The sequence below is a fragment of the Alexandromys fortis genome, unplaced genomic scaffold, assembly GCF_014885135.2.
Source record: "Alexandromys fortis isolate MF-2015 unplaced genomic scaffold, M_Fortis_MF-2015_v1.1 scaffold_108, whole genome shotgun sequence".
In the NCBI taxonomy this organism is placed as follows: Eukaryota; Metazoa; Chordata; class Mammalia; order Rodentia; family Cricetidae; genus Alexandromys; species Alexandromys fortis.
This window is the reverse complement of record NW_026067994.1, coordinates 2,133,664-2,156,388: the sequence shown is the minus strand read 5'-3', so window position 1 is coordinate 2,156,388 and position 22,725 is coordinate 2,133,664. Positions and strand designations below refer to the sequence as shown.

The window sequence follows — 22,725 nt, the reverse complement described above, 5'->3', positions numbered from 1 at the left end:
CCACACACACACACACACACACACACACACACACATGCAGGTGGGCGTGTGTGTGCATGCATGCAGACACCACACACACACACACACACACACACACACACAGAAAAGCCCACCAAGACTCTCCTCAGGAGACAACAGCATCAAGGCAAAATAAAGGCTCTCTTGATTTGTTTTTATCTCTTGCTGTTAAAGAATTTGTAATACATTCAGCCAGGAAGACTGACTGGCTTGAACAGGCCAATGCACCTGTCAATTTAGTGGCATCATTTGAGCTCAATCAGTGTGGCGCTGGAGGAGTCCCCTAAATGTTTAATTTCTTCCAGCCCCATAAGCGCAGTGATAGGTCTTATCAGGATTGTATTGACTGCGCAAAATGAGGCCTGGCGTGGAGCAGTTTTCTTGACAGGAGCGACGTTAAAAGCACACACCAGGAACCCGCTTAACAGGTTTCTAATAATATCATCTTCTCTTGGCATCCCATTTTCATTCCTGACCACTGCAGTCCTTTGGCGTGCACGTGGGTGATTCATCCTGCCCTGAGAGGCAGTGTTTTCAAGCTGAGGGCTGATAAGGCTGCAGGCAGAACAAAGGTAAGACTTCCTCCCCTTGATGGTCAGCTCAAAGAAAGGCCTTTCTTCATAATGCTACATTGCATGTGTGGTTTTTGTTACGGGCATGGGAACTCGGGATTGCAGCAAAATTCAGGTTGATAAGACATCATATGGCATGGTGCCCAGACAATATGGCATTCTTCCCTCAAACATTCTTCTAGGACATACACAAAATGATTAAAGTGTAGATAGACCTGAATTTTGTTCTGAACGTAAGAAACATGACAAATAACTTATCCACTCATGACCCAAGTCCCATTCACAGTACATACAAGTGTCAAGAAAGAACAGAATCCCGAGTTATCCTCTGACCTCCACACACACGCCTGAGGCTTGTCCCTACCTGCATGTTCACACACACGTAAGTAAATAAATAAATTATTATAAGATGTTCCACACAACGTGAAGGATGCTGGTGATTACAATGCACACGGGTACAACAGCAGTAGGTGAAGAAATGGCCTTTTTCTTGCCTTAGCAAGTGACCTAGAAACTTCTCCAGATTGGGGAACTCAGTCTAAACCAGGAATCAAGGTTGGATTTTTCCAGACAGAGCCTAGAGTAATGCCATTCCGGAAAGAGTAGCAGGGACATCAAAAGGCACTAAGTACGGGGAAATAAAATGTTCAGTAAATTGTGTCACTGTGACCGGAGATAGAGGAGGAGTTAGCTTGGGCTTTGGAGAGTACACAGCCTGCACAACCATCATGCATGACTTGGTATCTACTCATGGGATTGTCATTTTCACCAAGCTTGTCATTCCTCAAAGGAGAGGATCGCAAGCACTTGAGACTGGAGAGGTGGCAAGTGCCACACGGTGCTTCACGCTGTTATGACACCGCAGGTGACAGGCTCTAGGGCTTTCAGGAAAGGAAAGTGTGCTGTGACTTGGAAATCTACACACGAAGCAGACTTGAAGTGAGGTATGTTGGGAAATAAGTGTGGACGTGCTTCTGTGTATGTGATTATGAAAGGGTAATAGCGCGTTTGAGTGTGTGTTAAGAGAGCTCCGATATCTTTGAACGTGTGTGTAAAAACATGAGACAGACATGTGTGTATATGCATGTATGTGTATGTGTGTTAAGGGTTTTAATGGAGGAAGCTAAGCCTGCAGAAAGAATGCAAGAGGCAAATGTGTTTTGGAGGGTCACTAAAAGGTGTATCTCATGTCAAGTGTTTCTCCCATAAAAATAAAAAACAAACAGTAAATAGACTATGGGAAAGAAAAGAGACACAAGGGACCTCTTGGAGCTGTTGGTTGTAGCTATGGTTTCAGGGGTCCACATATCTGTCCAAACTTTCCAGTCTCTGGGCATTGATTATGTGTAGTATACATCAATGTTACCTCACAAAACTTGGGTGGCATTGGGGAGATGGATCCATGGATAAAAATCTTGCCATAAACCATGAGGACTGGAGTTCTGATCCCTAGCACATTAACAAAAGCCAGGTAGACATGACAGATGCCTGTTATCCCAGCCCTCAGGAGGCAAAGACAAATGATCTCAAAGTCAAGCTGGCTAGCTGGAATAGCCAGAATTGGCAAGCACTGGGTTCAACAAGAGACTCTGACTCAATAAATGGTGTAGAAGAATTGAGAAACAAACAAGACATCAACTGCTAGGCCCCCATACATATGCATTTATGGGCACATGTACCTGCACATGCATGTGCACTTACATGCATTATAATATTATAGACATAGGTACATCACACACACACACACACACACACACACACACACACACACACCTGAGAATGTGAAGGAGGGAAATCCCAGAAAGCAAAGCAAGCAGATCCTGTCCCTTTCTCTGTCTTGTGGGCACTCAGGTAAGTAGCTTTGGGGAAGCCAGAAGACAAGCCCTTGCCAGAACCCAGCTGTGCTGATACTTTGACCTCAGACTTTGAGCCTCCAGAGATAGGAGAAGCAGACCCTGCCACTAAGGAGTAAATTAGTCTTTGAGTTTAAGGGTGGCTCAGGGCCCAGCTGCCCCTAAAGGAGTGGAAAAATCGGTCTCTCAATTAGCCGGTCCCTTCTACAATGTAGTGATCTGGATTTTGCATTCTTAATTTCCAGTTTACATGCTAGAAGCATAGACAATAAGAGCCTTACTCTAACATCTTAACATCTGGAGGCAGCCCATAGACCAGTGGTTCTCAGCCCGTGGGTCGTCACCCCTGGGGCCCAGTCGATTCTTTCACATCATCAGAAAACACAGATATTTATATTAGAATTCACAAGAGTAGTCAAATTACAGTTATGAAGTAGCAAAAATAATGGTATGGTTTGGGGATCACCACAACATGAGGAACTGTATTAAAGTGTCTTGGCATTAGGAAAGTTGAGAACCACTGCCAAAGACTGGAAAAGTGTCCTAAAAACACAGAAATGGGTTACTCTCCAAGTACCCAACTTTTCAGCCCAGGGCAAATCCCCGAGGATTTCTGTGCTCAGGGATGCAGCTACAGGGGCACCCACAGGCCCTCTGAAGAGCCGTTGAAGAAGCACTGTGACTTTGCTTTAGAGGCCAATGTGAAACCGACTTGGGGAGACAGGCAATTCATTAAGACAGGGAAATGAAAGGGACAAAGGCTATCAATGTCTCTCATCTTTTTTATCTCCAAGGGGAAAACAGACTGTAGTTCTAGAAGAGATATTTGATGGGATGCAAGACCTCAGTCTGATGCCTTCAATAGAGAATGTGCCTAATTATTTGATCTCCACCCAAGAGTATTGTTTCTTAAAGATAGCTGGCTTCTATGCCAAGCCAAAGGAGGGGACAGGAGCTAGAGGGAGGGATGTTACGAAAGAGTAGCCCCGTGGACCCCACAGGTAGGATCTTGCCCTAGGCCACCCAAGCTAACACTCTGGAGTCCTAGGGGAGGCAGTGATGAACAGGGAAGGGGGAAGGGCAAAGGAAGAACGGCCAGGGAAGACTGAGGCATAAGAAGTATTTTCCTGCACTGTTCCCCAGAGGGGCTGCAGGACCTTCCAATTACTTCCAAGGTGATGTCCTTGACAAATGGAAAACGTCCCCACTCCCCAATAAATTGCTTGCAGTTAAATTTAATATATTTTTTTTCCTTCAGAAAAGAAATAATCATTAGCCTCAGAAGCAAAAGTGGAGTTAAGGCTCCAGTAATATAATAATAATAATTTGCACTCACGCGAGCTCTTCCAGCAAAGGTCTCCAAAGCTTTGCCAAACATTAATTAATTAAGCCTTGCTGGTTGCCCCCAGGAGGCAGGGAGCTATTATCTCAGCTTTCCAGATGTGGAAACTGAGTCTCAGGGAGGTGGAAAGGATTTGCTCAAGGTCACTGTGGGAAGGAGAAGCTGGGTAGAGATTGAAATCCCAGCAGCTTGCTCCATCTCTAGGCTCCAAGCTCAGAAGGTGGGGGCTTGCCATAGCCTTGTGGGGAAGCAGGGCTGGTGTGCCTCATCCTGTTCAGGACCTGGGGGACTCAGGTCCAGTAATGCTGCATGAGAGGACAAGACGGGGCTCTCCACCCTTCCTGGTTTGAGTTGTAAGCTTGGTTGCCTGAAACTCAGTGCCGTACAGTTAAAATCTGGAAATGGCCAGCGAGGTGAATGACTGGAGAGAAAGATCCGCATTCCAGTTTTCCTGGGATGATTCACATCTAACCCTTGTCCCTCTGTGTTAGGTTTCTGTAGATATTAAATCCAGACCAAGTTGAGGAAAGCGGAACTCAGGCCCAGGAGGAGAGCCTCCAGAGAGGTCGCCTTGAGCAGCTGCCATCTATTGATCTGATCTACTAGAGATGCCCTGGGCCTTGCCTGGACCCCTGAGGAATTTGGAGGGCATGATTGCTTACGTGGAGAAGAGAGCAGTCTAGCCACTCCCCTCCATGCCTGCTTTAGCGTCTGACAAATACGAGGGAGAATCCGGCCCTCCCTGGCCTCCATCTTGGGTGCTGCTAATAGAAGGTCGGGCATTTCCTTGTGAGATTACACTTGGCATAATGAATTAAATTCCTCCATTCCCTCTCTCTCCCTCTTCCCCTCATGGGACCGCAGCTTCTGAGAGTTTATCTCCGAGAAGATGAATCACCCAGAGATGCCTGGTGCTTCTTTCTTTACACTTCACCTCCCCCACTGCAGATGAGAAATAGACTTTTCCCTCATCCATCATAAGTCAGCGTGACAGGGCTGTCGGTCCTGCGGCCTGACCTACTGCATCTTGTCTCAGCCCGCTTCGGTGCCCTGCTGCTTCCTTGGGATTGGTCAAGACATTTATAAAAGGTTGGGTATTACAGTCACACCAAATCCCCCCCCCCAAAAAATAAAAGCAAGTTAAAAATATAATAAAAAGGGGCAGAAAATAAATTGGAAACAAAATATAAAGAAGAATCGGTCCAGAGTTTTTGATTCTGGATTGTTCTCTTTAAATGGGATATTGTGAAATGCTAAGGCATCCGTTCATTTCCTTGACACCTTATCAATCTTCAAACTCCCCTAGAGGGCAGAGGGTAAATCCCGTTTGCTTGATTTCACACCTGAGGAAAGTGAGACAAGAGAAGGTGAGGACTGGGGGTTATAATGAAGGCCATACAAATTAGGCTTTCTCTGACAGGGCTTACCACGTGCAAGGGTGCACTGAAGGCTTCTGGGTGGTGGGCATAGTGAATATAAGCAGGATTGCAGCAAATCGTTCTACCACACCACTTCCTGTCTGGCCCCCATAATGGGGACCCGAAGAACAAAAACAGACTCTCATTTTAACACAGGAAGTAGCCACTCAAAATGCTCAGGAAAAACCCCACAGGAGTTCAGACAAAGGACCTGGGTTTGAGACCAAACTGGGGTGAAAAGAACAGAAAAGAACCAGGTTGTATCTTTCAGCCTTTGGGAGGAAGAACCGAGACTCAGCTTCTCATCTCTAAAATGGGAGAACCTTTGTTAACGAGTAGCCATTGCGTCCAGATTTTCATGGAGATTCCACTGTCTCCAGGAAAACTCAGAATGAACTCAGCTGGCCTGATGAGTGGGGTGTCCTTTTCTTTGTGGGTCAGGGCAAAAGAAGACCCTTTTGGAAATGTTTCTCCAGACCCTGAGGCCGATCAGTAGATAGGCTGTCTGTTCTCATGGACACCATGTAAACAAGCTAGGCATTCTCATCCTGGGATGATAGCTCAGCCTGGCTGCCTTGGACCTAGTCCACATATAGGACAGCATTAGGGAGAACGAAAGGGAATGGGCTTGAGTGGGTTGCCACAGCATTTGCGCCTGGTGTGTCCCCACCACAGCGAATCTTTCACAGTCTGATGGAATGTCTTATTTTTTTTTTCTTCTCGGATGATCCTGGCAGGAGCGGGAAGGACCTTGGCTTTTAAATGTTATTGGAAGATTTAATTAAGCACCATTTGAAATTTTTGAATGGAAACTGCCACATGACTCATGATTATTATCCATTTTCTTTAAACATAGGGCCAACTGCTAAGCTGTTAGGCACACGCCTGGAAATTACAAAAATATTCAGATATCCATTATCTGGCATTGTGTTGCCAGGCATCCTGTCTGATTATGGGATGCCTGCTGGAACAGATGGGCCTTCCATGGGGCCCTTCTGAGCCAGGAATCGCAGACATATTGAGTCCCAGTGAATCCACGTTTCTAAGTCTGTGGCCACTGCAAAGAACTCTTGACAAGGCTTCTTCTTTGCAAAACCTGGACAGTCCCACCCACAGCCAGCTTCTGATTTCTGTGACACACAACAGAGAGGACAACTTTGACTTGGGGGGGGGCATTGCATCACAGCCAGAAATCTGTCTGGGGGGTTTCCAGGTGACTGGGACAGTTGGCATAGGGACACAGGGAGCATAGAGCGCATTGTAAGACTCTAGTGGAAGCTGCTACTGCAGGTGCTTTGACATAGAAAAACTGCCTTCATTTCAGCTTCCTATTTATGAAAAGTTTACAGAAAGCTTTGGAGCCAAAGGAAACAAATTTGGTAAACACAGTAAGTAATAGATTCAACAAATACAGCTAAGGATAAAGGACTAATTTACATTTAATGAGACAGTGATTGTTTATTAAATAAGAAATGGTTGTGCTTATGAAGATGGCCTTAAAGGTTTTTTTTTTTTTTCTGAAAGAATACATTAAGCTTTTTCATAATTCAAAGACGTGACTGGAGGAGTGGAGGGAGGGAGAAGTCTGCAGAATGCATAAAGAATATGGGGAGCTGATAACTCCCTCTGAAAATTTAGGGCACTGGACAAAAATGTAATGAAAAATAAATTCCACAAAAGGTTCTCTTCCATGGGTGTTATACCACAGGCTGACCCCAAAGTATTGATTTTTTTTAAAAAAAATACTATATGATTACTAGAGAATTGATGGCATGTTGGAACATATATTCTGGCCTTGACCTTGTATAATGGATTTTTGAATCAAAATTTCTTCAACTGTGCTTACAACTGTGGGAGTCTGTGTTGGCTGCGGCTGTCCCTGTAGTTTCTGAGGGAGAAATCACTGAGGTTTCCCATGTAAAAAGCATCCTAGCCTCTCATAAACGAGAGCAAACAAAAGTCCAGCCCACAGGTGGGCTCTTTGCGGGGTAGAGAAACCAAGTGGGTTATGGGATTAATTCAAAACCATTACCTGCAGGACATTCTAAAGTCACTTGGTCCAGTAATTTTGCTCATTCTTCTGTGGGGTGGGGGAAAGAAGTCGTTTTTAATCCACTCTTCCGTGTCTCCCATAGTACCGCAAACAGTCAGAAAGGCTGAAGTGTGTCTAGCTGCCTGTCTTTGGGGTCAGATGGACAGGATAACTTATGTTCTAAACAAGAGTGAAGATGTAGTGGTGTTTCCACTATCAGGTCAAACATCTAAGAGGAGGTGTTGGGTAATTTCCTTGTTCTTTTATTTTTCCATATTTTCTCAGCCACGATGTGATGGTGATCGCTTGGGAACAAGACATACTGTGATGGTGAACACTGGTCCAGGCCTTTGGAACTGGATGTAAAACTTGTGTTCAATAGACACCCTTACCCCAAATTGTATCTACTTATTTGAAAAAAGAGATACAATTCCACCTTGGTGAAGCCCTGTAGGTAGAACAGGCTGATTTCAGTTTCTAAGAGTGCACTTAGTCACTAAGACTCTGGTGGTTGTTCTTGGTTGTCAACATGACTACATCTGGAAATAACTAAAACTCAAGCAGCTGGGTATACCTGTGAAAGGTTTTTTTTTTTTCTTAATTAAATCATTTGGAGTGGAATGATTCACTTTTAATCCAGATCTTTCAAGGAAGGAAGGTCCACCTTTAGCCTGGGCTACCCCTTATGCTGACAACCTGTATAAAGGCTATGGAAGAAGGAAGCTTGCTCTTTTTGCCTGCTGTCCCTCACTTTCACCAGCAAGTCCATCCTTTATTGGCATTAGAGTCTACTTCTTCTGGATTCAGGCATATACTGAAGACCATCTTAGACATCCAACCTCGTGGACTGAACAACGACTGGATTTTTTAGACCTTCTGTTTGTAGACAGACAGCCATTTTATATATATATATATATAGCTAAATATACTAATTTGATATAAAAATAATTAAATGTAATTTACTATCCACACTATAACTTTATGTATTTACTATAAATATATATTTTTCACTATATCAGTTCTGTTCCTCTAGAGAAAACTGACTAACACAGGTCTTTGAAATTAACAGATTTTTTTTATGCACCATTGTCTGTTTTAACCACAAACTTTTAGTAGTTGGAACTACGCCTAACAAATTTGAGGCTCTGTGGCCACCTGTTGTGTAAATATTGCCTCCGAATTGAAACATTCCCTCCTGGAGTGAAGATGAATTCTCACAAGGCTTAGGAAGCTAATCAAAACTGTGTGACTCAGAAAGTTACAAAACTTATAACAGCTGTAAACAAGCTGGGGACTGGGAAAAGGAAGGCGGGTGGAGGTGGGGCGCTGCTGCTTGGAGCTGCCTGTAAGCTGGGCAGGGCACTCCTAGATGCTAGAGTGGACTTTTCCACAATACTGCTGGCCCAGTGACAGCCATACTTCTGTAAGTAACCCCGATAAGCTGGCTCAAGAAACTAAAGTTGAATGAAATTATCTCTTTGCTCTGTGATCCAGACTCTCTCTGGGGTGAGTGAACGCCTGTTCATACAACACCACTTTCTCAAATAAAATCACTGGAGGGAACAAAACAGAATCCGTATCAGGAGGTGTTAAACAAAACAGAAGTTGATAGTTAAGAGTTTCCAGAAACATTGGATGGCAACCCCGTCTGTAGTTAAGTACTCTTCTTTCTTTTTGTGTGAGGGATAGTTGTGTGCTCTCCTAAACAGAATGAGAAGAAACCCTTTAAGTCCAGCCTTGAGGAGGTTGGCTTATCAAGGAAATCTGAGTCAGCAGAGGAAGTGCTGGCTCAGTGAAAGAAGCAAAAATGGCCTTTATTCCTGGCTGATTTTTTTTTTTTCAGGAGCACCCTGACATACATTCCATAGGGAGCCCTTCAGTTATAATATATTTTGAATTTGATTTTATAATTAAAATTTTCCGAATGGAAAATGGTTCACACTAAGCTAGGCATGGTAGCAAGTTCAAGGCCAGCTTGATTTGCATTGGGAAAGCTTGTCTGAAAAAGAAAAGAGACAATAAAAATGTTCAAACAACATAAGATGACAAAATTCTCCCGAAGATCCTTGAATCTGGTTCAACAACTACCACACTTTGCTTTATTGTCTTCCCTGTGCTTTTGTTTTCTTTCTTCATTATTACTACCATTGTTCTTTTAATTTTCTAATTTCAACATGAGCCAGACTGAAAACGGCAGGGAAGACATGAACACAATGTCCAGTTGCCTTGGTAACACTTGCCTGGTACCCCAACACCTACATTTCATGCCAAGCCTCAGCCACTCACACTGTTAGAACCCAGTAGACCCCATAAGAGATGACATTCTGGAAATCCCAAGCAATCACCTTGGGATGGGCTAATCATAAGAAAGGCATACATATAACCAAACTCAGGAACAAAACAGACTTGTAATTCTTAGGATAAGACAGGAGGCAACGGAACCTTCTGAGATAATAGCTCTCACCCCACTGTAGACGATGCTGTCTATGGTTAAGCCACCCTGAATACACCCAATCTGCTCTGAAGGAAAAGAAGCTCACGCAGATTAAGTGGGAAAACTGTCTAGCTTTGGATATTGATACAGATTTTATGGCCACTGCCCCCACAGTGGCATTGTGGGAACCTTGCAGTGAGGTTGCTTCAGGTAAATCATGTACACCAATTAAGAGTCACAATGGTGAAAGGGTACACTGTGGTGGCTAACATGGGGATGACAGTCTATGTGCTTTGCTGCATCTACATTTCTTATAAGAAACACAAATATGAGTTGCAACCCAAGTACACTGAAGAGGGAGGGTGCTGTGGAATAATCCTCCCGTATTCTATATAAATTATGCTCAGATTGCTTTAATAAAGAAGGATACTGACCAATAACAAGAAAGGATAAAGTTAGGCAGGACAATTAAACTGAGGACTGTGATGAAGCAAAGCAGAGTTAAGAGAGATGAGCCAGCTGCCAGGGAAGCAAGATGCTAGAGGGCAGGTAAAACCATGAGCCACATGGCAATATATAGATTAATAGAAATGGGTTAATTTGAATGTAAGAGTTTGATGTGGGATTTCCCTCTGTATGCTATGAATATGTTTGTTACCATTGGTTAATGAATAAAGCTGCTTTGGTTTATGACAGGGTGGAATAGAGTAAGGTGGGAATTCCAAGCAGATAGAGGAAGAAAGAAGGCAGAATTAGACAGACACCATGTAGCAGCCAAAGGAGACAGATGTACCCCGGAAACTTGCCAGTAATCAAAAAGCTTCATGGTATATACAAAATAATAGAAATAGATTAATTTAAGATATAAGAACTGCCTAGAAATAAGCTTAAGCTATTGGGCAAACAGTATTATAATTAATATAGTTTCTGTGTGATTATTTCATATCTGGGCAGGTAGGAACAAACAAGTAGCCTCTGCCAACAAGAGCTAGTAAGCAATAAGCCTAAGCTATCAGCTGAACATTTTGTAATTAAGATAAGTTTCTGTGTGTTTATGGGACAGAAAGGTTCCACTTCCATTTATAGAAGGGTACTATACTTTTGAACAGTTGCCTGTCCAGCTTCCATTCATGAAGAATTCAACTTTGGCAAAATCTTTACAAAACTTGTCTGAGAACTAATGTCCAATAAAAGGTGACTGGTTCATCTTTTTTACAAATGAAAATTATAGATGCTGTCTTGCTGTCAGGTATGTGTCTCCAAAGTAATCCAAATTTTTACAAGCTCTTTTGATACATATCTTTAGGTCCCTGTGCCCTAGGCTGACCAGGGTAGGTTTGTTCAATTACACACAATCATGGGGAAACTGGAGGGCTAACACTGGGTCTATGGGATGACTTCTTCTTCTATATCCCAGTACCCAATAAAGTGTTAACACACAGATCAGTTGAGAATGAGTTTTACAGATGGGTGACTTCTTTTAAGTCGATTCTATGTTCTGGTCTAGAAAGCAGCAGCAGCTCTGTGCCCCTCCAGAACTCTGTTGTGAGTTGCACTGGTGTTTTATTTATGTATTTATTTTATGTATATGAGTGTTTTGTCTGTATGCATGTCTGCACACCAGAAGAGGGAATCATAGCTCATAGGCCTACAGTTATAGATGGTTTTGAATCATCATGTAGGTACTGGGAATTGAACTTGGTACCTCTGGAAAAACAATCAGTGCTCTTAACCCCTGAGCCATGTCTCCAATCCTAAGGCTCAGTTCTTGCTACATTCCTATTTCATACTGTCGTCAAACAGTTTCTCTTTGATGGAGGTTTCAACACTCCCCACTAGACCTTTCATTAAAATTATACAAGAAGTATCTAATTGTGTAGGCCACACACAGTCAACAAGGTCCCCACTGCGAAGGAGCAGAGACCCATGCATTTGTGTGTGTGTGTGTGTGTGTGTGTCATATGACAGAACTGATAAAAACAATCACATTGATTTCTCCTCTGTTAGAAATAATGTGCAACTATTGCAAATGTTCCTTAATCTTTGTTGGGGATCCCATCCCGATAAACCCACCATAAATTGTAAATCTTGTTAAATTTAAAGTACCAAGCCTGGAATGTACTTAGTACATTTAGTGTACTAAATACCGTAGTCTTGAACATGCTCAGAAAGCACGCATCAGACTTCTATGGGAAAATACCTCACAAGCCCACTGCACCATTAAGAGTAGCTCATGGTGTTCACTGACGTTTGGACTGAAAGTCAACAACTGAACTGCCTTTCACCCTGTTCCAAAGAAGAAAACCATTAGATTGAGCTACCATAGAACTTGGGACCTCTTGGATTGGTTTGGGCTTGCGGAAGGAAGAGGTCTGGGTGGGTGGCCAGGATGGAGGACATGGGCAGCACCACTGCCTCGTGATGACAGAAGGAACCAGGTCTTCTTCAAATCTGGACTCATGGAATTTTGTCTCTTCCTCAAGGGAAGAGCTTATAAAGTTCAGAAAGGTAAGTCTTGGTCTATTCCCCCCCTTTCTCTCCTTTTTTTTCTTCCCTCCTTCCCCTCTTCTTTCTGGACTTTGCTATATAACAGACCCCCTCCTTCCCACTCCTCTCCCTTTCCTTCCCTCGTTCCTCATTCCTTTTCTCCTATTCCTGCCTCCATCCCCATTTTTCTCTCTCTTTACCCCTCTCAGTCTCTTTTCCTTAGCATTCCTGGTGTATGTGGGGGTGTTTCAACCCAGCATTTGGGGCAGACTAGGTAAACAATCTACTACCGAGCTACATGTCTAGCCTCTACATTCCGTCCCTTTTAACCAAGCTGATAAATTCACGGGATGACTCCATGCTCACAGAGCCACTCTTGGCCACAGTGACACATGGAACATCCTCATCCTTTCACTTTAAGCACAAGTCCTCTCTCATCCTCCCCAAGATAAGCAACTTAGTGGGGGAGAGATAAGATTTGCCTAAAAGTCTCTTTCAAAGTACCGGAGTGAGCCTCCTCTGCCTGCCACGGAACACTGGTTTCTCAAAGAGTGTATTAGAGTTCACCTGGATTTCCTCTTTGCCAGCACAGGCACTCACACATATCAACACCAGACCCCGGGACACAGTATACAGGATTCCGTCAGTGCCCGGCCCCAGAACAGTGGCAGCATCATAGCTCCTGCCCTCAACAGTTGCCGGTGCTTCCTGAAAGCTGCTTGCTGCTTTGAAAAGTGTTTCTTCAGACAGGACCCTCAGGTTCAGAGTTGATGGAATTTGTCCAGCGACTTACAAATTGCAAATAGCAGATTGGGGCTTTCAACCCGGCCCCTTTCACTTTCCAACTATTAATTATAATTTCTCATAACAGTGTAACCTGAAGGTTTAAATACCCTGCTTGAAGTAAAGCCTGAGCCTGAGAGGTTGTTTTCTGACATTTTGCCTGCTTCTTCCCTCTGTTTGGTGACTTCCAGTTTTAGGGGTCATCACCTCAACCAGGGAAGGTGATTGGGACTGGGTGAGCAGACGGCACCACAGTCACCCCCTTTTTTGTTTCTCCTCACTTTTCTTGGGCTTCTCTCTTGTTTCCAGTCTACCTCCTCTGAACTCAACTATGAACTCAACATGCTCCCCACCCTGACAATTCCCAGGCCATGTTCATTCACAACACGCCAATCCAATACTTCCTCGCAATACAAGAGACTTCCTTTGACTGCTTCTCCTTGGAGACCACTTTCCTTGGCCTGGAGGTAAGGATTGTGAGCTAGCAAGCCTTCCCTTGTCCCAGGAGATAGCACCTGCACTATGAGGTAATACTGCCTTGCTCACACATTCTGAGACCTGTGTCTGGGGGCTCCACCAACACTGTTACTCCTAGGCATTTATTATTTTTCTATTAAGTTGGTTCCTGCCTGGAGAAGCGGATGCTATCAGAGGAAGTGTGTTCTGTGCCCCACAGGGGTGTCAGCCTCCTAGAGGACAATACTGCCAAAGAGAAAAGGAAGGCGTGAGCTGGGGCCCGTTCACAGCAGGCAAGAGTTAGATGTGTTCTTCTCCCCAGACGCGGCTGAAAATAGAAGCTGCCAATTGGTTGGGGACCAACTGACAGAAATCAAAGATAAGCCAAAAATGTGTTCCCAGAATGCTCTCCTCTTTACTCCCCCTCGCCTCCCTGCACCTGGAATGCTGCTGGCTGCAGACAGGGGTATGCGCCAGCAATTCAGCAGAACGGATTTGGCTAGAGTGGATGGTTCTGTCTTACCCACAACTAGTCATCAGGAAAGACCTGCAGACCAGGTCCAGACAAATGCACCTTTCGAAGAATGTCTCCAGTACTTGATCAATTATAAAGCCAAGTGGCCCCTGAGTCTATTGGAATTGTCCTCAGTTCATTCTGTCCTCCCATGTGAACCAAGCAAGGGAAGGAATCAAATAAAGCAGCTTGAAGTATGAACTGATGGTGACTGGAGATATTTGTATTTATGGTGTACTGTCGAATGAAGTGTGTCCAACAAAAGCTGATGGTTTGGAAACTTTGTGGGCTCTTTAATAAAAGAGCCGAGTTCTTCCTCCTTTGGTCGCGCTCTGCTGCTCTCCCTGGGACCCCTTGAGTCATCTAATTAGAAAGAACAGCAAGGACACACGCCTGACACAAAAGGTCTCCCTTTCCCATCAGAGGAGAGTTGGGAGATGGTGCCCCACAGAAGGAGCCACGTACAGTCAAGAAGAGGGTGACTTTCTACACAGAGCGAAGGGGAAAAGTTCACTTCTGATTTCAATTCTTTGCTGTAATGTATCTGCTCTTGGTACATGAGAAAAGTCCCGTTATACAGAATTTATATCCCGAGGAGGCTTCTGCTTCTCGTCTGTGAAAAGACAGTCAAAAGCAGGGAGGAAAAAAGAAACAAAATCCAGGAAAAATAAGCAAGCTGGACTGCTAATACGTATCATTTGATCTCTTATTCAGCTCATGAGTGTGTGTGCATGTGTGTTTGAAGAGAGTCTAAGTGGCCTTTGCATACCAAGAAAGAATATTTATAATAGCATTTATTTAGGGGGATTGAGAGATGGCTTAGCGGTTAAGAACACTGCCTGTTCTTCCAAAAGTCCTGAGTTCAATTCCCAGCAACCACCTGGGGGCTCACAACCATCTGTAATGAGATCTGGTGCCCTCTTCTGGCCTGCAGGCATGCATGCAGACAGAATACTGTATACATAATAAATACATCTTTTTTAAAAAATAATATTTATTTATAAATTATTAAGTCCCTGAAAAAAATTTCAATTTTCATAGAAGACACAAGGTCCTTGTACTCTCAGATGAGCACTAGAGGAGCTACTACCGTTGAGCACACAGGGTTGTTTCTGCAAGCAGTGTATGTCTGTTACTGCCTGGAAAGCTGGGAATGGATGTGGTTAATAGTGATCTGTGCTCTCCGTAGGGTCACACCACACCTAAATTCCCAGGTTATTATGTTTATCCCAGATTCTGCCTTCTGAGACCTTTACCTTGAGTATTGTTTCTCAGTCAATGAAACCTATGCTTCTGGAAGGCATCACATGTACTTTGCAAAAGAGTTTCAATGCAGTCATGTCTTAAGTTTTATTGTAATAATTATCACCAGGAAACTTTTTTTCCAAAGTTGTACTGTGCTTAAATAGATCTAAAATAAACTGCCCAGGATCAGACTCTAAAAGTTTGAACTAACACTGGCTGCTGAGTTGTGTTGAACTGGATTTCTTTTTTGCCTTCTTCCTAATATTACTTTGCGGACCCTGGTGTTTTGAAAGATTCCATGAATGTTTCCTCCCAAAAGTGGTGCGGGAAAATTGTCTGTAATCTGTCAATCATGTTTTAAATAAATGCTGATTGGCCAGGCAGGAAGTATAGGTGGTAAATCAGACAGGAAATAGAGGTGATGCAATGAGAACAGGAGAATTTTGGGAAGGAGGAAGCTCCCTCTGCCAGTCCAGCCCAGAGCACCAAAGAAGCAACATGTGACCTGCACTGCTGAGAAAGGTACCAAGCTATGTGGCTAACATAGATAAGAATAATGGGTTAATATAAGTTACAAGAGCTAATAAGAAGACTGAGCTAATGGGCCAATCAGTTTTATAACTTATGGAGATCTCTGTGTGATTTTCTCTGGGGCTTGCTGGCTGTGAGGTACTGGGTGGAACAGAAACCCCAACAAGCAGGCCCCTTCATGTTACACAAAAGTTGGATGAACTATATCTTGTGATTTGGTCATTTTGGTCACTCTGGCTGTTTGTCGGAATATAGCTTATTCTACTCTTAAATGCACATAAGTTCACGTAAGAAGGTGTGTATTCTTCACTCATGCATTCAATCCCTTTCATTGAGAAGATAATTTGTGTTAAGTATGACCCAACAATGTGGACATCAATGGGACCACATGGTCATGAGGGGAGACAGATATGTCACTAAATGTTAACCAAAGAACTTGGTGAGTAACAAAATGAAAATAAGCACAGGTTGCTGAAATAGTGGATGGGTGAGCAGAGCCACTCTACAGGATCTGGAGACAGACAGAGATGTTTAGATGGAGGGTACTCTGTTTGATTTGGACTTGGAACACTTGGTAAAAACACTTGACCAGTCAGGGACATAAAGGGAGCACAGGAACAGGTGACAGAAGGAAGGGTAGACTTCGGAAGACTGCAAGAATAAGTAGCCAGAGCCCCTGGAGACGAAGGGGAGAGTACTCTATGTAGAACCTGCTGTGCGGTTCTGAGAGGTGCTGCATGGAGAGGGAGAAACTTGACCTGCAGTACCAGAGAAGGAGTGATGATCTTCAAACTCTCTACAACCTGGTAAGATTACTTTGAAGAAGGGTCCCATGGCAATAGGAATCCAATGATACGATACAGCCAGGGAAATAGAAATCACCACAGCAAAGAAACATCAGAAAACTGTGATATAGGTTAGAAGCAGCGCAGTTCTAACTAAATTTTGGTAATGAGATCAAGGAGGCGGGTACATTTCCCCAATGTGTAGGAAAATAAATAGACTAAGTTTAGGGAACAGGTTGACTCAGGCAATAGAGAGAAGAGGGAGACAGGCTGAGTTCCGGAACAGGCTACTGCTGCCATTTGTAAAATTAGACAATGAGAAGTTTGACACTTGCTGGCCAGAAGCAATGAGGTTGGTTATAATCCTCCAATTAAGGCATCTATGTGCATCATGGACTCCAGCACCCAGGAGACTGGACCTGTATTCACACCAAGATTCTTTAAATCCATCTAAAGCCTTTACTGTGGTTTGAGTATGATTTGTGCCCCCAGAGGCTGATGAACACTCTCAGCTGGGAGGAGTGATTTTGAAGCTGGGGAGTCTTTGGGAGGTGGAGCCTCACAGGAGGAAGTGAGTCCTTAGAGATAGGCCTTGAGGATTTCCACTGGGCCTACTTCCTGTCTGTTCTCCAGGTCTCTAGGTCTTTCCATTTCTTTCTGCTCTCTGACTTACCATCCAGAAATGAGAATGCTCTGCCCATCATGATAGCTGCAGTTGGCACTTTGCTCAGCTGTCAGACTTTCTGGGCCAAAACACCATGAGCCAAAAGTAAATCCTTCCACCTGGAAGTTATTTGAGTAAGGAATAAGATTCAAGTAACAAGGAATGTAACTAATAAAACTTTACAAAATATATACTATGCACAATATACGTAAAACATAATTTGCAATATATGATAAACTGGAGGCTTGGATTATGACCACACAGACACCTAAGGAAACAGTGAGTGCCCTTGTGACCACTTGTCTCCCTTCTTATAACTCACTCCTCTGTCCCATCAGGCACACTTTCTACAATAAATTTTGTCATAACTGTTAAGTATTTTCCGACCTACAAACCTCTCCGCCATAATTTCAATCAGACCAAATCAGATCGAATTAAAAGATGCCCAGGTTTAATGGCTGCCAGCATTCCTGGATGACCCCCCTCCTGGGAAAACATGGAGTGGAAAAAGGAAAACTGGAACAACCACTGAAGAGGGAAAAGGGGAGACCACATGTTCATTCTCTGGGGGGCAGTGTAAATAGCCTGTGAGAGTGGTTTTGACCCTCCCTGGGGAGGGGTCACTGTTTCTTGGGTTTTCTCAGAAGTGGAGTTTGGACTGCAGCAACTCCTAGGGCAGAAAGCTTGGAATGAAGTTTTCCATCCAATATTTCAAAAATGGATGCCAGGGGCTGGGGTGAAGCTCCCCAACTAAATATTCCAGACTCTGTATAAAGAGGTGCCAGGGAGCTGAGGTGACACTTCTGACCACATATTCCGGATTCTCTTTGGATAAAGGAGCACCAGCTCAAGTCTGGCTACTTTCTGAGGGCATGTGGTGATGTGGGAGAGGGAAGAGCTGGGAGTTGGTGGGCTCATGCTCAGCGAGAGCTGTGGCTGGAGAGGCGTCTGGTTTACTGCCATCCTGGAGATGTTAGGCATCTGTTCCTTGAGGGAGATGAGAAGGCAGGTGGCTCCTTAGATTTGTGTGTGTGTTTCTGTTTGTGTGTCTCTATTACTATCTGATCAGCCGCTGTGTGGCTCTTTCTGTCTCTCTGTCTCTGTCTCTGTGTGTGTGTGTATGTGTGTGTGTGTGTGTGTGTGTGAGAGAGAGAGAGAGAGAGAGAGAGAGAGAGAGAGAGAGAGAGAGAGGACTGTAGCTCAGTGGGCTTCTGTGAGTCAGCCTTATTTTGTGGACTTGAAATTTGTCAGTTTCAATGCTGTTTGATATTCATTGAAGGAATATACTACAAATTGTGTCTTCATTCCACTATGATAGATGTTTGTTCTGTGTCTACATCAAGGTTATTCTAAACAATAACACCAGGAACTTTGCTGCAAAGGTTCCTGATTACACATGTGCGCGCGCGCACACACACACACGCTTGTGATAACTAGGAGTATAATTCAGAGTTTGAGGGTATGCAGAACTTTGATAGAGGCAGACTCTTCCCCTAAAGGTCAGCCTCAAACTGCATTCCTTTTAACTGCGTGTGTCACTTGCTGTAATCCAATGTCTCACACCTACAGCAGTCCTCTCACGGGCAGAACTAGCAGGGGAACGATCAATCATGGAACTGAAATGTCACCAACAGAGATGACTTTTGAGTGAGAAGTTTTACCTATGTAAGGGTACTAGCAGAAGATAGAAGGGAAAATGGCGAACAAGTTAGCGCATAGTTCTGTGTTTGAAACACGTTGGTTCTAGCAATGCTAAATTGGTTTCTCAGCTACAAGACTTCCTGGAGCCTTTATGTACACTTAGAATTGAATTTCAGAGACAGAAAGAGACCGAGAGGGAGTGAGAGAAAAAGCGAGGGGGGATATAGAGACATGCTCTCAAATTGCTTTGCCCATTGCGGTCATAAAACCTTTCTTCTTTTTCCCTTAAGGACCATTACCCAGCGTTTCCACGTCACCCGAGTCCCTTCACTGTCAGAGTTCACTCATTTTTGTTTGTCTAGTTTGAAAGATGAGCTTACTTTTTTAGCTACCTGAGAGGTCTCTCTTTTATGACCCACTTCTTCTCTAAAAGCTATACCACTGTTTATAAAGGTCATCTTGGGTTCCTATCGATCCTCATACCCATGAAGTGGCAGAGCGCTGGAGTCATCTTTGTACATGTGAACCAGGAATACTGCTATCCTGTCAGCTGGACAAACACCTTAATGACCTACATTTCTGGTCTAAGCCTTAATTTTCCCACCTAGAAATCAGTCAGAATAGTGTCTATTTAATAGATATTTGATATGGGAATTCAATCAATACACTTCTTGCAATGTGTTCATTGCAAGGGTTTGGTACATAGTAGGTACTTGATATAACTCTTTGTTGTTTTTGTTACTATCTCCTTGTTATTCCTTCTCTCCTGTGTTTTCTGTGACCCAATACCACATGCTTCCCTGGAAGTTGTGCAAACAGAATCAGCCTAAAAGACATGAATGCAAGTCTTCATGCATTGACTATATGCCAACAGTACATGCATGTGCGTGTGCACAAGACAAAAAAAATCACCTTAAAGTGAGGGCTGTCATTTGAAAGTTGAAACTTCTTGGTGTTGGGATGCTAATCATCTTTGGGACAGAATGTACTTTCCTAATGTGAATATTTGTTTTGTTCCTAGATTTTCCCTTTAAGAAGTTTCTTCTTTCTTTCTTTCTTTCTTTCTTTCTTTCTTTCTTTCTTTCTTTCTTTCTTTCTTTCTTTCTTCCTTCCTTCCTTCCTTCCTTTCTTTCTTTCTTTCTTTCTTTCTTTCTTTCTTTCTTTCATTCTTCCTTCCTTCCTTTCTTCTTTCCTCCTCCCTCCCCCATCTCTCCTTCTCTTTCCTTCTTTATTTTTTTTTAAACAGGCTGCATATAATTGCTTTAAAGAAACCTTTACTAGAATGAACCTATCTTTGCCTAAAAACACTACCTCTATGTCTAAGGCTGAAACGCTTTGAGTTCCAGCAAGTACAGCCCTTTGTGCTGTGGCCACGACTACTTTCCTTCTTTGAAAAGATCTTTGTGGTTTCTGTCGTTTTCCTGAGATATTAAGGATGTAGCCAGTATGGCCTTGGATCGTAGCATTTCACTTGTGAAAGCTTTATCTTAGAACATGCCGTCTCCACAAGGCTTTAGCTCCTTCTCTCCAGTCTAAAGGTCGCAGGGCCCCTCTGCGTCTTTTTCTCAGCATGTGAGCTGGGGCACGCATTTCCTGATTCAAATGCTGCCCATGGGACAGGATGTTCTCAAAAGTCCTGGCACAGATGAATACAGGGTTCTCTCTCATTAAAGGCCCTGACCTGTATTACTGGCATCAGGATTAGGATTACTTCACCAACTAGCATGGGGGTGGGGACGGGCCACATGGCAAGAACACAATGACCGAAAGACTATAATCTTGTTTCCGGGCTTTTGTATCACCGTTTCTATACTCTTCTCATTAGTAAAGTACAAACTGAGAAACAGAATTTCTCTCCCTACTGTTGGCCACAAAAGTAAATAAATTGTAGTTAGGCCATGATGGCATAAACCTTTAGTCCCAAGCTCTTAGAAGGCAGAGGCAGGCAGACCTCTGTAAGTTCAAGGCCATCCTGGTTTATACAGTGAGTTCCAGGACAGCCAGGACTACACACAGAGAAACCCCATCTCAAAATTAAAAAAAAAAAAAAAGTTTCATTTTTTTTCTACATATGATGTCACTAACTCTTAACATGGTGAGGTGGATCTAGTGCCAGGCTGTAAGACTGGGAGCTCCACTAACACCTCTGCACCTCCGTTCTGCTGGTTTGTATCTATGGCATCTGAAGACATTCCAGAAAGAGCACAGGCCTCGGCCATAGCCTGCCACTGTCAACTGTTACCCTACCTTCTCGGTGTCACTCTTGATGCACAAGAAGGTTAGTGACTGAAGATGAGCTTTTCTGTGCCCAGCCCAATCATTTGCCCATCCAGCCGCCCACCCACTCCTTCATGTATGCACGTCTTTAACTGAGTACTATGCGCAAGCGCCGGAGACCAAAGGAAGATACACAGCCTAAGGACTCCAAACTTCAAGAGCCAGCTTGTCATTGTTTATAAAAATAAATCTTTATTGTTGTTCCCTTACTGTTATGCTTTCTGAATCACTGTCCCAAATTCTCGGGTATTTAATAACTATCTTAAATATTTGGTTTGTAGTACAAGTTTGCTGAGGGCTTATTTCTTTCCTTCTGATGTACGTGATAACTGCTAGATTTATATATGCTAAGAGGCTTGGAGGCAAGGAGTATGTTTGATATACAGCACATAAATAAATAAAGCAGCCCGTGCCAGCCTTAAGTCTTCCCTCTCCTTTGCCAGGCAATCAATCCTTCTAGATCAGAACAGGAAGAGGTCTCAAAGAGGAAACTGACTTTGTCAGACCTGCTTCAGTGGATACCAGCAAACTTTTGTATCTCAAGAGGCTGTGTTACTATCATATTTAATCTAAATGTTGTCATAGTTGTTATAACTTTATGATTGTATAGTACTGAGTTCTTGGGAGGATAAAGACAGTATGCATGTAAAGTAAGATGGTCAAGTGCCACTGACCCCTCTTCCATGGGGCAAGGGGTAGAATACCTAGGTTACCTAGGTTTTCAGCCTTTTTTTTTTTTAACTATCACTGGACTTCTTCCTTTAGACAACACCTATATATGTCTCCTGGAGATTAACTCTTTCCTGGGTGGGGTTGACTTAGAGAAATGCAGAGAGAAGGAAAGTCTGAGATTCAAACGTGTTTGAGGCCAAAGGGAAAAATTCTTGCAGTGATTAAAAGAAAGGAATTTGGATTTGTTGACTGCTGAGATCAACAGCAAGTTCTGAGTTACTTTATACATCTAATTTAATTGTCACTAAAATTCCCAGAGACGTCTTTGTTTACAGTCTTGGAGGAGAGGCTCGTTTAAACTCAGAAACTTTCTCGAAGCCATGTAATAAGTGTGGTAGACTTTGAGTTAAAATTTTCCATCCCCTCCTAAGATTCCTGCTTTTGTTGATGCGATTGGAAATCAGTTTGCAGGTCTATTCTGATTAATTATGGGTGTGAGACTGGACCTAAGCAATGATGTCTCAGAGATATCATTGACTTAGAAGCCCTCATTTCCCCTTCAAGGATGTCTAAGAAGAGAAGGTAGATTGATGCCCAGAGGACACAAACAATGTATCTGCGCTATGATACATACACCTTAAAGGCAAGATCCTATTGTGAGGTTTTTTTCAGATCTGAGGGTCAAGAAGAAGGAGCTAGAGTGTGTCTCAGAGAAGGTAACACATGGGGAAATGCACAGTAGACAGAAAGGAACACGCTCCAGAGCCCCAAGAGCACTGGAGAGGCAGAGAACAAGAAGAGCCGGGACAGGGCTCACGGCAGCTCCTTGGGCCTGGTAGTCCATCTAGAGTGACATCAGAGGTCCAGCTTGAAAAGCAATGGAAGAAGAAAAAAGGGTTTCTGTCTGGACCTTCTGCTGCCATCTTCCAAAACAATGAATGCTTATTCATTCTTCATCCTCTCCTAGGTCACTGGATACTTCGAAGCAGGTAGTTTAGCTT

The 22,725-nt window shown here is 43.5% G+C and overlaps 1 protein-coding gene and 1 long non-coding RNA gene across 2 annotated transcripts in view; one reads left to right on the top strand and one right to left on the bottom strand.

Annotated features, from left to right (window-relative positions):
- The window catches only part of Ntm (neurotrimin), a 982,155-nt gene that overhangs the window by 790,301 nt on the left and 169,129 nt on the right, over positions 1 to 22,725 (bottom strand). The window lies entirely within an intron of this gene.
- The window catches only part of LOC126512353 (uncharacterized), a 37,502-nt gene continuing 16,149 nt past the window's right edge, over positions 1,373 to 22,725 (top strand). The window contains exon 1 of the long non-coding RNA XR_007595020.1: positions 1,373 to 1,534. This is a non-coding gene — a long non-coding RNA (uncharacterized lncRNA). The remainder of the gene's footprint in view (positions 1,535 to 22,725) is intronic.